The sequence below is a fragment of the Paralichthys olivaceus genome, chromosome 16, assembly GCF_024713975.1.
Source record: "Paralichthys olivaceus isolate ysfri-2021 chromosome 16, ASM2471397v2, whole genome shotgun sequence".
NCBI lineage: Eukaryota > Metazoa > Chordata > Actinopteri > Pleuronectiformes > Paralichthyidae > Paralichthys > Paralichthys olivaceus.
The window spans coordinates 6881570-6901296 of NC_091108.1; positions in this window are offsets into that span (position 1 = coordinate 6881570).

Here is a 19727-nt window from a genome sequence, read left to right on the forward strand (position 1 = left end):
TCTGTTGTGAATTTAAATTTTATATGAATGATTCATGATGTTCCTATTACTTTGTATATGTTGTTTATTATGCACTTATTAACGTGTTTCAGGCTCAAAGAATGTGAGGACTCCAACAAAGAGCATTCTTCCATTCTGTGAAACTCAGTTTAGATTTCAAACATGGAACAGAAACAGGAAGTAACACTAAACCATTCCCAGGGGCTTCTGTCAAATCACAAACTAGAAGTGTTGTAACACCATGATCCATGATCTGAAATGTGTTTTTACAGTCAGGGCCACTTTACATTCAGAGTCAGTGAGCTTAAAAACCTGCAGAAGTGGACAGAACCCTCGTACGGTAGATTTAAAGTTAATTCTCCACAAGACCAAGTCTCAGGCAGCGCTTTGTCGACGGTAACCGTCCCAGTGTGAGAGCTCTCATCCTCCATTTAAGCTTTCCCCTCAGACACCTGAACATAATCTGTGCCTGCGTGACACTGCATTATCATAACTGAATAAAGATGGGTCAGAGCGAGCCGCTCTGTGTGCAGAGGGCGGAGCACCAATATGAACTCACCTCTGTGTCCCTGCTCTGTGTGCAAGAGACACAGAGTGTGTGCCCCTTGTGTGTGTGTGTGTGTGTGTGTGTGTGTGTGTGTGTGTGTGTGTTTGTGAGTGTACCTCCATCTGTCCCCTCCCTGTGTGTGTATGTGTGTGTATTTTTTTCCTGTGTCAACCATTTCTCTCTGGAGGCGTTGCGGCCCCCATGAGTGGTCATGGCGGATCATGTTGGCCCCTCTCAGACAGTTTGCTCCTGTCAAATATGGTTTCACCCTGATGGTTACGGCTCCTGCTGCACTGGGACCCTCCATCACAAGCTGCTGGCCTGTCAGGGACTTTCCCCCTCAGCAGCACAACTTGTTCCCTCCACAGGACTCCCCTTCGTTTATCTATTTATTTTTAAACTTCACGCTGTCTGGAGTTTCACCTGATTCTTTGAGAGGGAGAGAGGTAGATGAAGTGCCAGGAAAATAATTTTAAAAACTCTCTAATAGTCTCCTTAAGTTCAACCAAGCTGCTCTCAGTTCTTTAAATGTTGATTTATTGTTATGTCTCTATAGGAAAATCTCTAGTCCTTCCATAATCTGTTAACTCATTTCTGCATGATACTGGTCATAAAGAAATACACCAACCAACAAACAAACAGGTGAAATGTTGTTGGCCAAAGTGAAGCATGAATACACAAAATGTGCCGAAGGGAAAATTTCTACCTGTTGGGGAAATTTACAACATTTATCTGTTTTCTTGCAGTTATACGAGAAGATTGACATCTTTCTCTCTACATATCCACACATTGTATACAAAGCTGCAGGGAGTTAGCTTAGCTTGGCATAAAGGTTGAAGCAGAGAGTTGGTCTGGATCCGTCCAAAAGTAATAAAAGTTTAATGTTTAAAATTGAAAAACTGCCTATTCATGGACGGTTGTGCTCTGAACTTATTCTTGGACAGGAGGTGGAGGTGTAGCTTGTTGCAATTATATACAGTTATATTCTCAACAGTTTGGTTTAGTCCAGTGATTCACATTTTAAAGGTTGGCACTTCTCCTAAAGGGTCAGAAGTGAAATCTGGGGGATCTTGAAATGATTCATTTGCTTGGAAGGAAGACAAAAACAAAGCTCCGCTTCATAAGTCTGTTCTCACTTCACTCTGTTCTTTGCTATTTTTGAAAAGATTAGACACTGTCGTGCAGCAGCGTGGACCAGTGGCACTGTCGCCTCACAACAAGAAGGTTCTCGGTTTGACTCCCTGCTCTATGTGTGAAGTTTTCATGTTCTCCTCCGTGTTTGCATGGGTTAGAGATTTTAAATTGACCATGGGTATGAATGGATAGAAACTCTCTCCCCAAAAATGTGGGGAATCACTGATTTAATCTAAATAACAAATACATTTATTAAGCAAATCAAATGCTTTTAATGAAAAATCTCACCCTGTATGTAAGTACAGCTGTCAAATGAATGTAGTGCAAGGTTTATTGTATTAAATGTAGAAGGGAAGACGTATAAAGTATAAAATCCTAGAGTATAAAGGAAGAGTAAGGTAAAAATCTCAGAGTACTTGAGTAGATTTTCCACCCTGAGCGATTGATATGAGTCATGACGATGGCGACCACATCACTGTGTTTATCTGCAGTGGTCCCAGACTGAAGCATCGTCGCTGCAGATTTTTCTTTCTTTCTTTCAGGGCAGAGCGATCAGCTTCTACCACATGTAAATTTTACGTTTTATGTCTTTGTCACAGGTATCAGATGAAGCTGTGATGTTTTTTTATCCCCGTCTGGCTCTTTACGACACGTCGTGTCTGGAGTTTTCCCTCCTGCAGCTTCTCAGCCAGCACCGTCAGCCTTGTTACAGCGGATGTCTTAAGAGCTGCAGATATAGATCCAGCAGCCGGTGCTCAATACACAGAGCACATTCACGAAGAGCAGCAGCGGAGAGTTAATACGTCCCCTATGAGCTGTATGCATGTGTCTTTATGTGCAGTATCTAGATGAGCAAGTCTCTGATGATGTAATGCAGCTAAGCCGTGATTATTTATTTATTTTTCCAATCATCCATTGATCCACCCACAAATCTACATGGTCTTCAATCACATATAGGCAGGAAACCGCAGACAGAGGAAGAGGAGGATGGTGGGAGGGGGGGGGCATATTTGTTCATTACAGCCTTTCTTCTATCTGAGGTATGTAGTGAAATGGTCGCCACTGTTTCCATGGCAACTCTGTGAGAGCAACCTCTGCCCACAACATTTCAAAAGATCAGAGATGTTATTTTTAAAGTATCCCTGAGACAAGATGATGTCGAAAGCTTGAGAGGAGGAATTCTCGTACAAAAACAACCGTGTCTGCACATAAGAAGACGACGTGTCTCTGCGGCTACAAACAGTCAGGAAGGTATTCACCATTTGCAACAGGAGGTTTTACGTTCCTCATTGAAACTGCTAAGCTACTTTGTTAAAATCAGACCAAACTAAAAACTTTTAAACCCTCTTTCCTTTCTTACTTTTGGCCCTCGTTCCACTCGTGTTTGCACGTCAACCAAAGGTGGCCCAAATTAGTTTTGTGCTATTTCGACCATAGCCCCCATTTACCACATAGGCCACTGGAGGTTCACATCCACACTATCCCACATGTTTTCCAAAAAAGGGCACACATTTCTTCAGGGGTATTTATGGCCACATTTGCTGTTTTCCAAGTGGGCAACTGTCGGCTCAGATCCAGGTCACAAGAAGGCCAGAAGTGCTGCATCATTGCCTGAAGTGTCCCACATCCGTATGCTACCTGGGAATAAGCCTGAAGACACTAGGTGGCCTCAACTGACACAAAGTGTCAACGGTGTGTTTTGTGTATATGAATTCATTAGAGCTTTATTACAGCTGACAAAATGAAGGCATATAAAGCGAGATGAAGAGGTGATGAGATGAGAGTTTTCAGACCCATCTTGAATCTTTAAATCCAGAGGCTGTTCTGGAGCTTTTGATCATAACACACAGCTTTTGGCCTGGAGAGGTTTTCTCATCTGAGTTAGGCTCAGGTTGTTTTTCCAGTGTTCCGATCTTCTAGTGCACTTTCTTTTGTTTCTTTACATTTACCAGACGTGGCTCATTTGATTCATGGATCATGAATGCACCACAGGTTTTGTTTGTGATCCCATTTCCAGGAGGTCACACATGTCTGCAGGACGAAGCTGAGACAAGAGTCTTCATCTCTGTGTCTGGACCTGATCATATCTCAATCCCTCTCTCTCTCTCTCTCTCTCTCTCTCTCTCTCTCTCTCTTTCTCTCTTTCTCTCTCTCTCTCTCTCTCTCTCTCTCTCTCTCTCTCTCTCTCTATCCCTCTCTCTGGCTGCTGGCTGCTCTGTGGACACACTTTCCAGCATGTGTTTCCATGGAGACACAATTTGTTCACGCGCCCCTGCAGCTTGTGTCATTGACTTCAATTAGTGCAGGAGGCCGTCTTGCCTAAGCACATACTTACACAGAGAGCCGGCCTCAAAGGGCTGGAGAAAATTGACGCAGGAGATCTAAGAGCGTGGGCTTCGTCGCCGAGGACTTCAGGGCTGCAGGAAGGCTTTATGGTGTAACAGCATTCGTTTACACGCCGGAAGATTTTCAAAACAAATTGAAGGACATTTTAATTTAGACCCAGACCTTATTTTGATGTAATACAGACTGCAAACATTTGGCAGCGAAGATAAACTGTCCAGACAATCACATTTCCCAATCACGCAACCCGCCCCCACAAGTCGGCTATTTTAGCCAAATGCTAACTCTCAATATGATATGATTATATAATAAAGATTTTGATCTGATTATGTTTCTAAATTAAAAAAAAGACAGACAAGTCAATTGCCAAAGCCAAATATTAACCATACAATTCTTTACTATCAGCACCAAGTTTCAGGGCAATCCTGCCAATATGTAATAACATATTGTTGTCAACCTCATGGTGGCGCTAAAGGAAGAGGATCCCCAAAGTAATCAGGATACACTACATGTGTTTTATTCCAAACCAACATGAGTCATTGAAATGTATCCTTAATAGGGATCAAAAACCTTTTACATTATAGCATAAATCTTAACCTCTTGGTAGCGCTATAGGGAAAAGTGAGGGAATCACCAAAGTCAAGTAACGTGTTGATTTTCACAGAGATCCAACTGATGCAAATTTATTCTGCAGCTTTAGAATGACGTGTGTTTTAGTTTTCCAGAGCCTCATTCAGTTCACTTCAGTTTGCATGTAGACAGATAAAAACATTAGTGGCTGTAAGTGGTGGGAGGAGTCTGAAAAGTGATTCAACCTTGACTATCCCAACTCATTACGAGTTCACTCCCAGGCTGCATCTGTAATTACAGTGAACAGGTGCATCACTCAGCCGCATCGCAGTGGAGTTGGAGATTTAATTTAGTGATGCTGCCCGGGATATTAACCCCGCTAATTACAACGGCGAGCTCCACGTTCAACCACGGGGATGAAGCGTTGTGGACCTCAGGGTGAGGAAAAGCACACAATTACTTTGAGGGGAGTGCAGGTGGGGAGGACGTGTTGTTTACACAGAGGACTTTTCCAAATTGAGCTCTTGAGTGCGAATTGTGTGATCGCCGGGGATGATGGGGTTTTTTGTGCAGATGGATGCACGTGAACAGGAGGTTTTGGGACTTTCAGTGGAAAATGCAATTACTTGTAACCTGTGATTCACCAGCTGGAGGTTTGCAAGGCCACAGTTTTGCAAAATAAGATATTAGTATTTGGGTTCACTGGTCTGTGCATGTACTGTATAGGCTTATGAACACAGGAACTAAATATTCAACTGAGCAAAGACATGTCTGCTAAACAAAATGCTCCATACTATAATAGCAAATTTTGGTTGAATAAAACACCTGAATATATACTTTTGTTTTTTTGTGGTGTATCATTTTTTGAATCAAATCTTCACGATCTAAATAATTTTAGAGGATACTATCTGTATGTCTTCTTGAGATTTACTATTTTGACCCTACATATTGGAACGAGGAAAACAATAGATTTGTTCCTTCCTTCATCACCTTTGAAGATACACATGTCCAGCACAAACGCTTAAACATGATGACTCATTCAATTTTTGGTCACACGATATAAGGCCAATATCAACTCCCTTTGACCCTTGATTTTGGTCTCCACCAACCAATGAGGGAAACGTTTGGCTCTTAAACTGTTGAAAAGCTTCTCAGTTTCCTCTGTGGCCCAAACATGAGGGAAGGTGCAGATCTGACAATCAAACGATGATGTTAAAAAAGTCTGCAGGGATTACTGATAACAATGCAATGTGTTTTATATCATTTTATAATGCAGAAAACAGACTCCAGTTTAAGAAAGACAGTTGGTTACTACCATACTGAACCAAGCATGCATTTATTTTTTTACTCTTGAGATGAGGGAATCAGGTTAAACATTTGGTTTTCATTCTTTTTCATCTCAATGTACAATTTGTTTTAACATTTTGCTCATAATAGAAAATCTGTTCTGTTGTGAATTCTTTTGATTGCTACTTTACGTTTGTGAAATCTAAATACATCCCCAAGGGTGGACGCTGGTTTCAAACGATTTAAACTGTCTTAACAGCTTATTTAGTAGAACAGCATTTCATTCAGATAAAATAAGAACAGATAAGATAAAAACACAAAAAAGTATATGGATCTAAATAAACATAACATGGGACAGACACTTAAACACTATATGTGACTGTTTGAGCCACACACATGTAAAAGAGAAAAAGGTAATCTGAAGCTTTGTTAGGAATAAAGTGAATAAATGAAAATGAAATGAGTGTTGTGAGAACAGTGTGGAACATTATTCATTGAACTTCTCCATTTTCTCTCACAGTCTCCGAACAACGTGACATTTTTCATTTCATGTGCATCAGCGCCAATTCTTTTTTTTCATTTACATTGGAGAACTGGATAGGGTGATAGCTAGCCTGTGATCTTTTATTCATCCATTCGTCCTCTGTTCCTCACTCGCCTCCGCACCAGGGAGCTCAGCATCTGACAGCATTCACCGAAAGCCACCAGCTGGAGTGACAACAAGAGGAAGACAAGGAAGGAAAGAAAAGGAGAGGAAGTCCGTGTCTGTGTGTGTGTGTGTGTGTGTGTGTGTGTGTGTGTGTGTGTGTGTAAGGACTGGAGGGCAGTCAGGGGCACAATGTACTGACAGCAGCCCGGCCCTCAGAGCACAGCAGATGGTTAGGACAGGACTCTCTGTGGCTCCAGATCAAAACCTCACGTCTCCGAAGTCACAGGCTTTGAATAAAATCAACATCCAGGTTCCAGGTAACTTTGTCCCATTTTATTTTTGACCCCCTTTTTTGCAAAATCCCTCCTGAGAATCTGGAACACGTCCTCATTTTTAAAATCTCGCTAAACATAGAATTAAGATGCTTGAACTATAACAATCCTGCACAGAGTCAACAGTCATGCTGGCAGCTTTATGCGACTGTAAATCTTAAACCTGTTGATGGCGCTAAAACACCAAAATCATTAGAATTCATCCTGTAGGGAACATGAACCTCTGCAGCACAAATAACAACAATCCATCCAGATGTCAACATGCTGGTGGTGCTAGATGAAAAGTCAACACATCACCATGACAGGAAGATTTGTCGTAAATGTCTGTGCAAAACTTTCTTTCACTCTCTTCAGCCACTTTACCTCTGACTTTCTATCCATCTGTTTCATGTTCTAACTTCTAAAAATAGGTCAAACAGAATTGGAGCATTCACAAAGTTTGTTTGAATGTGTATTGTGTGTAACGTGTCCTTCTCAGAGGAGCGTATTCCAGAAAGGAGCAAGCATGTTGCGTGAGCTGAAACAGAATTGTTCTCATAACTAGACTTTCTCTCGACAGCCACCTTCATCGCATAATAAAATGTGCTACATAAAGAAAATTAACAATCTCTCCACTTTCTCTCCGTCATTTGTTTATTTCCTTCACTTCACGGACCAGACAGGTGACAGCTTCTACATTAATATCGAGGGAATGATGAGAGCTCAGATATTTCTGGCATTTTCTATCCCCTACAGTGCACACACACACACACACACACACACACACACACACACACACACACACACACACACACACACTCATGCTGAGAGCTCCAAGTTGCCATGGCAATCGGATGATAATGAGTTATGATTGAATGGCTTCAGTTTGATGGCCACAGTGTGCAGCCCAACTATGCACACAAATGCAAAAGCCACAACACAACTACAGAAGTGACATCACAACTACAAATGACACACAAGGGAAACACAACCACAACGGACATGAGCAACAGCAGAGTGACTCACTGCCGTCAAGTGTTTCTTTTCAGAAGAGAAGTAAACTGTCGTGAAAATCTTCGTTTAAAATGTGATGCTTGTCTATTAGAAGTGTTACGGTACCAGTGGCGGGCGCCCCCCAAAAAAAGAGGTTCACACCTGTACCGTAACACTTCAAATAGACATCCCATTTTAAGCAGCAACCGGTTTGTTAGTTCGTTCAAAATGTTTGTTCAGGTTTTCACTTCTCCCACAAACACACAGTGAGTAACTGCTTCCATTTCCAACATCTGTTGTCACAACATCTGGTTGTGCTTCCATCGTGTGGCTTCGGTGGTTATGTTGTGGCTTTTCTAGTTATGTGGTGGCTTTTGTGGCTTTTGTGGTTGTGTTGTGGCTCTTGTTGCGTTGTGAAAGACAGCTAGCATTAAATTGGTGTGTAGGTTACAATATACATAATATTTATCGGCCTGGGAAGACAGGAAAAGTGACGAGGAACAAAACACAACTGTCTTAATAATTAATTAAAGTAACACAAACCTCGTGATATTACTCAGATCTCTATAACTGCTGTGCCAAGTTACAAAGTGCTCATCATACACACACACACACACACACACACACACACACACACACACAGGTGGAACAGCTGCAGCACAGAACCCTCATACTCAGTGTTTACTCCTAAATATTGGCAGATTTGACTAAAGACCAGGCCAAAACACAAAATATTTGGGATCAGCTTTGTCTAATGTTGCACAACAGCAATGAGAATTTGTCATGTTTGCTCTTGTGTTAAATTACAGAGGTGGCCAGTTGCACAACATTTGCAGAGTCCTGTGGATTTACAATTTGAATAACGCAACCTCTTAACATAGGTCATGTATTTCTACTTTTATTTGTGTATTTGAGCGTATTTAAAATTCCTAAAAGGTCAAAATGTCCCCACAAGTTGATTTTTCCAGATAAACAACCTCTCAGGTTAAGCACTAATTCAAACCACATATCGGTAATCGTACAAACCTTCTCTGATTGTTTAAAAGTACAGTACGTACCAGAGATGCTCTTTTTAATGCTGCAGTTATTCAAGTATACACATCAACATTTGTTACTGCAAATTGATAAAAAAAATCACATGAATTATTTCCCCAGGTTGCAGCCATATGCACTTAGTTTTATTTACTGCACAGACATCCTGTGACCTCAGCTGATTAAATCCTGTTTCCCCAGGAGCTCAGTATGTTACTGAAATAGAAGCAACACAGTGTGAGCACCACATGGGTTAATTAGGCCCAAGTTTAAGATTTAATGAAGTACATGTGTGCTGTGACTGTGCTTCTGAAATCAACTGGGAACAATGGAGATTTATTGGTTCATGAGGTGCATTTACACCTCTGGTCTGATTTTTAAATCGCAAATTTTAAATGAGCTGAAGTCCCTGTTTAGTATTGACAAACTCACGCAAACTGGTGTTAATAAGTCGAGCTGACAGACTGTCTGCATGGGTTTATGTACTGAGTGTTAATAGAGGGAATATGTCCTCTGATCGTAAATGTAACGTGACAACAACAATACGCCAGGAGCTGCTGAAATATGTATTTACAGGTGAGAGCACAGTCACTGATTTAATTACGACGTTGTGCAGACTAAATAATAAATGTCTGTCTGTATTAAGACGTTGTGTTTACAGGGATGAAGAAAACATCAGCACCCTGTAGTTTTGTGCAAGAATTTCCCAACAGGATGTGAGTTTTGGGATTATATCCCTGTAACACATTGTGATCGCATGTTGCTGGTAATATCTAAGTTTTTTTTTAAATGACCTGCACGACATCTAATGACCCTTCATCTTCATGACCTGAGTGACGTGGTATTTTGAAAATTCTGTTTTCATTTTTCCTTGTGCTCATGAACTTCACACGGTTCTGCACATTCTTCTACTGTTTGAGTCAGAGCCTTTGACCCCTGTGATCGATTCACTCGATCTCCACTTTGTCTGATCTCAGACTCGGCACACATCGCAGCCTGCCAACATTTCATGCTCGCTCGCATCACTAAGCTTTAGACTCGCACGGCTTTTTCTTCGGCTATCCGTAGATCTGTGTGTGTGTGTGTGTGTGTGTGTGTGTGTGTGTGTGTGTGTGTGTGTGTGTGTGTGTGTGCTTTTTGTATATCTCTTTGGAGAAAAAGATCATGGCATGTCTAATAGTGTCTTCACACTGAGGCTAATATAAATGCTGTCGAGCACACACTCACATGCTATACACCACTGAGAAATGCACATGATTGTCATAGTACGAGCAGAACAACCATGATGAGACTATTATCAGCAGCACTCAATGCACCACTACACAATAATTTGCATTTACTGTCATCTTCAATGCAGTTTTGTAATCTGCCCAATGATTGAAAGTAAGAGATTCTAACCACGAATCATGTGATATATGCTTACCAGTCTTTTTTTAGTCAGAATCCACAGTCCAAGAAAAAGAAATTAAACTGTTACCGTTGTGAACAATATTTCCACTTAGTACCACTTTTTGAACTTAGGGATCTACTCCTTTAGGCTTTCAAATGGCCTATTGTGTTTGAGCCTGTAAATCTAAAGTGTGAAACTGAAAAGAAACTGTGATTCAGTGATTGTTAGGTAAACCCAGCACATTTAATCTGCTTCTCCTGGGCTGCCCACTTTCTTCTCTGGGCTTCAAGTCAGCCCAATTAATACAAATTAGAAGATTAAGCACGTCCACTGTGATTGGACTTTCTAAATTCAATTCAAGTGGTTACATGGTTGAGTTCTCCAACAACCTGACTTTATCTGATGTTGTTGTAATGCAAATCTTATGTCACCAGCTTCTGCATGTACAAAATGAAAGAAATCAGACCAATGTTTGTGGTACGTGCTATAATAATTTTAGATTCATGACTAATTCAGGTCTGTTAACTGGATTATGATCGCTTCAATTTCTTACCTTAATTCAACTTATGTAACCTAGTTAGGTGAAGACGCTTGCACTAATTTGAGTATTGCCTTAATCTGGCTTTAATCACATTATTAGCATGCATGTAAACATGATGGTTCACTTATTAAAGGGGCACTCTGCTGATTTTACACATGAGGAGGAGACATTTTCAGTCTGCAGCTGCGTGAAATCCAAAAATTACAAAAAAATGCTCTGTCACCAGCAATTGGTTTGATTGTGCGTTCAAGTGGTGTCGGAATAATCAGAAAAATGAGTTTCAGACTTGAAAAATTCTCATGAGCGCTATCTCAAGTTGGAACACCTACCCTGGAAGTCTATAAGAATTTGGAACATAAGTTGCCAAGTTGCCGACATCATCACTCAAGAACCAATTCATATCATTTTATAAATCCTTTTTTTCTATAAATGCAAAATTATTAATGTATACTTCTATATACTTTGCTTGTTGTTTGTAGGTCCTGTTTTTTGTTTTTGTGACAGATATTAATTTGGGTAATGTAGTTTCTCTGCGATTAATTTCTGCTAAGCTAGCCTTTGGCAGCCTGAGGTTAATTTGTTGCTGATATAAAAGTGTGTTCTGTCTGGTCTAACTTGACAGAAGGATTCATGCATCGCTGGTTATGTTTGCAGCCTTGTCTGTATGCCTGTTGTTTTCAGCATTAGAACTATAGATATCACATGTATGTCCTCTACATAAAGTGTACTGACTATGACTTAGACAGGTTCATCAGTTGGTTATTATAATAATAAGTTATTATACTCAGAAAGAAGACAAGTTACAACATATGAGAAAAACAAGTTCTACCAATGAAAAGCAGCAGAGGCTTTTGTTCAGTGAATAAACTGCAAACTATGTCTTCTCTTGATCATCCATATAATGTGATTTCTCCTCATCTATAATCTAAAAGGAAAACAGCAATCTCAGTTCCGCTCATAACCAACAAATGCTGTATATGTAAAGCCCTGGTCTCCATGACAACAGGAACATGTCATCCCTAGATCCTTCTGATGTTGCTGGAGACGTATCCATACTGTATTTGACTTGAAAGAATCTGTGCTATTTAAAACTGCTCAGATGCAGTTTGTCTTTGTTTCCTCCCGTTTCAGTTAAAGAGGCTTTTTTTTTCTTTCTCAGCTGCAATAACAACATAACCAGCTGTGTTTTCCTTCAATGGACGATCAGAAATTCCTTTTCGCTGCCAACATTATAAAAACATTGAAAATGATCAATAATTCTTTCCAAACCTTACACAGATAAAGCTAAGTACTATTGCTTTTATCAATAGATTTGCAAAGATGCACACACCATCATCAACCCAAATCGTTGAGAAATACTGTATCTTGCATATTTAACTTTTTCCTGGGCACACACACACACACACACACACACACACACACACACACACTAGGATTGAATATTTCCTCAGGACTGCAATATCCCTGGTGTTTGCTTTTATAAAACACAGAATGCAGAGTTGGAATTAGGATGCCAAAAGATCAGAAGTCTGGGATTAAGGGAGAAATAGTAAACAGTTCAAACCTTTACAGTCATAAACAAATACTTCAAACATAATAACGCCTTCTGAATCAAAACCAACGATGTTGTGAGATTTGTGAAAATACCAGAGTCGGGTTTTAAATAAACAAATAAGGGATAGATGAGAATATTAATATCCCCTTGGATGATAAGTACAGGGATATGAATAACAGGAGACAAAAGCTTGGATAATTTAAGAGTGAAACCACTATGATTAGAGGGCCTGTGTGTTCGTGTACAATGGAAGAGAAGCGAGCGGTGATTACAGGAGACTCAACAGACACTTGAATTACAGCATCCTCAGTCAGAAGGTGAAGATAGGAGATAAGCAGTAGAGCCACAATTAAAAAGCTGTTTAAATAAATAAATAAGCAAACATTAACATAACTGCATAATGTATGAGATATTAAAATACACAACTCACAACAATCATACAAGTTACACAGTGCAGCTAAGGCAGATGTCATTAGATTTGCAGGCATGAATAAACAGTTTTTTAAATAAACCTGAGTGGCACAGATGACCTGCTGGGGACTCTGATGGTTTGAGGTGACTTTTAATATTTCTTTTTGTAAAAGTTACAAAGGTCAGTAAAAAAAAGAGCAGCAAATAGGAATATACCCACAAAATGTACTTATGGCAAACTATTCTATAGCTGCATGAAAAAAAAGCATAACTTGCCGTAGAAGAGTCATTCTGAGGCTTCACTGTCTATATACAAACTACCTCAGGAGGATTATCATTGCACCCTCGAGTTTATATTTCACATCACCAACAAGTAGCATTCGGTGATAATCCTGTGATGTAGCCTCAGGAGGTTCATGAGATCTCAGTCAGTGTCGCAGGCCAAATGGTCATTGTAGCGCACTGAAAACTCCAGCTGCCTGAACAAAGCCTGGAGGTCATGCAGCTGGCTTCCACTCGCCTTATAATTAGTCGTCTAAAGCAGGATGACAGTGATTACCGTGTTTCACATGGCAACCATTAATCAACTGGGCAACTGGATAGTGGTTATTGTGGCAGATCTTCGCTCTCACACAGACCTGTTGGCATGGGGATGTTGTGGGTAAATGTTTAGAGTGAACAGAGATATTAAGATATATAATATGGAACAATTCTTCATTGTTCCAAGTGATGGGATGTTTGACTTTAGGTCGCCTTTTCATTGCGTCATATTTGCTTTACTTGTGGCTTTGTCCGTCTGCTTTAACTTCCGTCGCAAATGACATACGACGAAGGAAAATAACAAGTTAGCCAGTCGTCTGTATGACCTCATCTGCAAACATGTTTTGCACCTTAATCAGGTCATCAGGTCATTATTTGAAAATGCACCACTAGTAGATTGTGGTGAAAACCTGAAACATTCATACACCTTGGAATGAAAAAAAGTGATTTTCAGATTTGCTCTCAGCGATTGTCGTCAGAATAAGAATGGCTTTCTGTTTCCAGGATGAGGTGCATCCCTGACTGGAGGTGGGAATTATCCCTAATCATCTCTCTTTCAACTTCAATGTGTGCAGCAGATGCATAACCTTCAAAACAACCCATTACATTTAGACACAACCTGTGAATCGGCATTTGGAGGCGTTTGTAATGTCATCATTAGCGAGGCAGTGACTGGGAAATAAAAGTCATACTGGTGAAAACAGAGACATCGATACCACACTGTTTTGGAATAAACAGAGCCAGGCTGACTATAAAATTAGAGCTATTCAAACAGTGTGACTTCTAGTTTCCATATCTGTTGAATATTACTCTGCTTCTCTGTGTCAAAACCATTTTCATACCAATGTCCTGTTTTTGATTTGCCTGTTTTTGTAACCCGAGATGTGTTTTCAACCTCAAACTTGTCCATGAAAAAAGAAAGCATTGATCGAAAACAAATGTTTGAGTTTAATGTACTGAACTTGCGTGTGTTCCTACGTCAGTATTTGTAGAATGTCATGAATACTCTCGACCATGACCACAACTCATCTCCATGATGGTCCACATATTTTCAGAAACCACAGTATGGAGAAACAGACCTTTGGGCCAATTAGTCCCTCATGCTGCAGTTGATGTATTTAGGCTTGTAACAATGAAATATTTATTTGAGAAGTTAAAGAGGCATACAAGCGTGGGTATGGTAGATGTGTTAACGGACAAAAATATAATATTTCTTCTGCATAATTCATGTTAGTCATATTTTAGGTTTTCCATTCTTTGGAATTTTGCAGTATTTCTTAGGGCTGTTTCACATCATGTTTGATCTGGACCTTCAGACCTTTCCATGTCCAAGGTGTGAAAGGTGCCTCAGATCACAGATCAGACCAACGGACCAACATGTAGAGGTGGTCTCAATCCAGATTAAACTGGAAGATTTGTTTGTTTGCAGTTTGAAAATACTTTCTGGATAGTTAAGACTTTCGGTGTAATTGTAGGAAGTTACACATTAAACAATAGAGGAAGAAAAAGAATCGTAAGTACCTCACAGGATTGCTTGTAGTGTTGTTCTGTGTTTCAGTGAAGAGGACGTTCATTTGGATGGTAGGAAAACTAAATGCACAGGTTCATTTATTATTACCATTCAAAGGGAAAGGCTGCTTTGTCAACACACAGACATCAGAAACACGACCATCTACAAACCAATCAATGCCAAGTAAAGGTAGACGCCGCCCACATAGGTGATGACGACAGGATGTATTTGTGTGTCACGCAAAAGTCTTCTACCTAAATCGCATTGTGAAACCAAAACTAAATGGATCAAATATAAACATGTAGCAAAAATGCAAACCCTGGTTTGGCTGAAGTGGGAAAACACCTTTAGTTTGCAGATGGTTACTCTTATACCCTGGTATGTCAATTGTAATTTTTTGTATGAACAACTACACATTTATTCTTCTTCTGTCTGTATTCACTTATAACTGGAAACTGAAAATACCCGAACATGGTAAGAAACACTGAGACGTGTGATGCCGAGGATTTGTCATCCTCCTCTCCCACTCTGGTGAAAGGACCTTATGATGACGCGTCATCCATTACAGAACATTTCACTGAGCCGCTTTTTTCCTCCACTGACAACCTGCAATTATATCAGCATGCTCGGAGAAGTCAAGCCACCATGCCAGTCGCACAATAAAGACAACCAACGGCTGTCAGGCACAAAATGGAGGTCCAAACCCTGTGCTGTCTTTCTAACATCTGCAGCTCGAGGAAAAAGACACTGAGAGAGGAACATCAAGTCCCAACGAGTTAAATGCTTCCCACAATATTCTCAAATTACTAATAATGACTTGGGAAATTGAACAATCTGGTAAATCCAACCAAGAAAAAATCACAGTTTTGAGGAGACCATGCACAAGGAAAGTCGTCTCGCAGGGTTAACAGCTGATTAGTGCTCATGTCTCATAATTAAGGACACATTTCCCATCAACCCCTGCAGCCTCCGTCTAACTCACTACTGACGGTGAGCGCTTATAATAGACACAATTTTCTATCTGCCTTTTTCTCATCTCACCATCTGCCACTGCGAGAAAACATTAGCTCCCTCTGTGCTGAAAGATCGTTGCCCTTCCTCCTCCTCCTCCTCCTCGTGCTTGTCATTCATGTTTTTTTGTGCCATAAAGCAACCCGACAGACGTCCTGTGAAATCTTAACCCAGAGGCACATTGAAAGTATCGGAGCTGCCAGTCGTCTTGGCAGTAGTCTCTTTGTTTGTGGTCATTATGAGAATATTTTTTTTATCAATGGTGATTTGTTGATAATAAAAGTGCTGCACGAAAGACGCTTCATATTTTAATACCTGCTTCAAAATGTGACTTTGAATTTCCTTCTCTTTTCCAAATGTTTAATGAATCGGGAGGAAATAAAAGCAGCGATGTCCTGCTGGCACTTAGATAAATGTGTTTTTATATATTTCATTAGATCCTGTAGTTTTAAGATGGGAAAACTGCCACCGCTAAGCCACACACTTTGTGAGGATAATGTCAATGTGGTTATTATAATAATAATATAATAATAACCCTAACCCTTATTATTGTTGGAGGAAAAAACAGCTGTTGGTGCTGTAACAGCTTTCCTCGTGCTCTCGAGGAAAAAGTGAAATACTTATAGAACAAAGTGCAAAGACCAGACACTCAAACACACAAACAATATGAACATGCCCAGTCATACAGAACTAAAAGTCCAAGCAACTGAAAAAACAAGTCAGTTCAAAAACGAGCCCAACACAAAGTTTCACAAAGATAATTCAAAAGTCCACATAATTGAAATATAAATCCAAACCAGTTAAAACAAGTCCAAACAAAGAATTTCAAAAACATTTTCAATTGGATGAATAAATAATATATATAATTCAAAAACAGTGAAAGAGGTTTCCGATAGTCTTTCATTCATTTCCTGATAATATCAACACACTTCTACAGCAGGACTTGTGTTTGTAAACGAGCATATTCTCCACATTAATAGTTAAATTGCAGTAAATGCTCCCAGAACTTACAGAAAAAAGTGTGTCTGGAGTTACCAAGGCAGCAGGGGTTTTTTTCGTACATAACTTAAATGGATTTTCTTTCTCCCTCCATCTGCCTTTTGTCATGTGCATAATTGATTGATTAATCCGCTACAAGTGAGACACTCGGTGGGAGACAGATATGTGGGAGGAGAGTGAAGAGGGGCTGGAGGGCGAGGATGAGGTCTCGCCTGGTTCCCCGCAGAGTCCTCTTTGTGATGGGGTGAGTATATGAGCTCAGCACTCAACCACTTGATGCTTTCCTCCCACACTGAGTCAGAGACGAGTCTCCATGGATATCCAGACGTCCGATTGGTGCGTGATGGCAGAGCAGAGACAGACAGAGAGGCGGAGACGTCCTGTGGAGAGTTTCATTGAATGCGGAGCAATGAGGCAAAAACATCTTCGAGCGACTGTGTGTTATCTTTAAAGCAGAAAAAGCAACAAACAAACTCTTATCTTTATGGGAATGATATCAGACCCCTGAAAAACATATGTGTAACTGTGTGGAGTATAAAAACAGTTTGATGTTATGATACTGGTGGTTTCCATCATTGAACTGACGTCAAGGAAAGTGCAGGCAGGGGAAAAATATCTGATTGTTGATGATCATCTAAGTGCATCACTAGAGCAGATGGAGTGCTTTAACTTCTTATGAAACCAAATCTAAAGTCCCAAGATCCAGGTTTTTATTTGGATCTCTCCGAAAAAAGAAGGAAAATGTTAAAAACACCCTTTCTCACAAAGTTAACAGAAAGTGCTATAATCTTTTAGTTCCACCCCCTGATCCTGAATCAGCACCAAATGTAACTGATTCATACTTGACCAATCGTATCCAAGTTTAATTGTAATCGTATTTGCGTAATCTTGTTGTTTGTTGCTTGTTAGTTGTTTAAGCTAGTTTTCAGACTCGTGTGTTTCTGGTAAGTTTCGGTTGAATTATTATTTGATGATATGAAATTCGGTTGAAATGATTGACAGCACTCGAGATTGGTTGAGCACAAGTTTGGATGCAACCTTGATAGCACGGGTCCACACCTCGATCAGTATAGTACAGACGCTGCCTCCCAATAGTGGCAATTGCCAAAATGGCAGATAAATACCCCATGCACCCTCCCCTTAAACCAGCTCGTGCTATTACTGAAGATTTGACATAATCAGCTGTTTTTGTTGGAATGAAAACCTGCACATGTACAAGAAGCACAGATTCGTCATGACCTGGAGGTGAAGAGGAGATTTAATGGCCAGAAGGTTGCTGCTTTGACCCTTGACACCGACAGACATTTCAATTATGGCATCCACCGTCAGTGTCACCGTGTCCTTGAGACTGTGAATCAATTATTTTATTCTGTGACCGGAATTAAGCGACATGTCTTTGGAGAAATAAAATCACATGTGAGCAGAGTTTGTTGTTTTCACAGCAGTGTCTGACACCGTCTCGTTGTTTGGTCTAAGGTTCAGGGAGAACTGGAAAAACCAAAACACCTCTAGTCTCTGAGATGCAGTGTTCGCCATGGAAACGAGGCTCATGTCATTGTCTCACCTGCTATTATGCTGAAAAAAATAGTCCACAGAAAATTTTTGAATTTCTTTCAACGGGAGCATTTCCGTTGATGTCCTTGAGGCAGATTGAGTAACAGTGGTAAAAGGTTTCGGGAACGGCAGTAAACATGCCTCACTGCCTTACATCCAATCAGGTGTCGTCATGGGTTTTTTTCCCTCCACATTTAATACGTCATGGTAGTGCTGGTGTGTTCAAGGCAGCTATGGTGGCCTTTCCCTCCTTTTTTTCCCTCTGAGATTATCCACAACATGGCAAGGTTTAATACTTTTTATGCCTCATTGATTTATGGCCAACCCATTAAAAGGCCTCAGCTGGATGATCAATCACCGCCGTGTCGTGCTGAACTCAAAACACTGGTCTGCATATGACTGCCACTAGAAAATGACTGGAATAGATCCAGAGATGGATTTAGAAAATGAATTGGCTCATGTTTAAAGCTCCATCCCTTGGCAAAAAATAATCTGTACATTATCAATATTATTTATTTGGTAGAATAAAAGAACACTTCAAATAGTCTTAAAGAGATGTGATGCATGTGTGTGAGTAGTCGACAGGCAGATTGGTTATGAAACAATGGGCCCCTGGACACAGACATGGAAAAGGCCTTTCATCAGTTCTATACAAGGACAAAACACAACGTTTGAAAAAGCATCTGCTTGAGGTCATTTAGTGTCATGTTGTTTAATCACTGGTTGATTCTTTGTTTTATTCGTCTGTAAGATTGTCCTGCATCTTTGCATCTCTGTAGCCATCGTGTATCTCTTTGTGATCGTTTATTGTTTATTGTCTGTATTGATGTTATTTTCTGTCTGTTTATGGTCATTTTGCATTTGTTGGTGGTCGCTCTGACTCTGTCTCTGCAGATGCTTCTTTGTGGTCATTTTGCCTCTTTGGTTGGTTGTTTGTATCCATGTGATTGCTTTGTATCTTTACATCTTGCTGGTCATCATGCATTTGTTTCTCTATGGAGGTAGTTTTGTGTCTCTTTGTGGTCATTTTGCATCTCTCTAACATCTCTATGGTTTTGCATTTCTTCGCGGTCATCTTTTGTTTTGCATCCCTGTGATTTCATCCTTCATGCTTATATATCTATATGGTGGTTTTTCATCCCTATGATCGATTGGTTTTCATCTGTGTTGTTGCTTTCCTTATTTATTTTTTTACATTTCATAATGGATCCACTGTTTACATCCATTTCCAGAAGACATGCATGTGATGAACTTCAGTGGGGGTGTGTCTTCCAGCTCGTTAATGACCTGGGGGCGGTTCTGCGGTGACTGTCCGTGGTGCTGAAAGTTAAACACCACAGCTCACGTTCC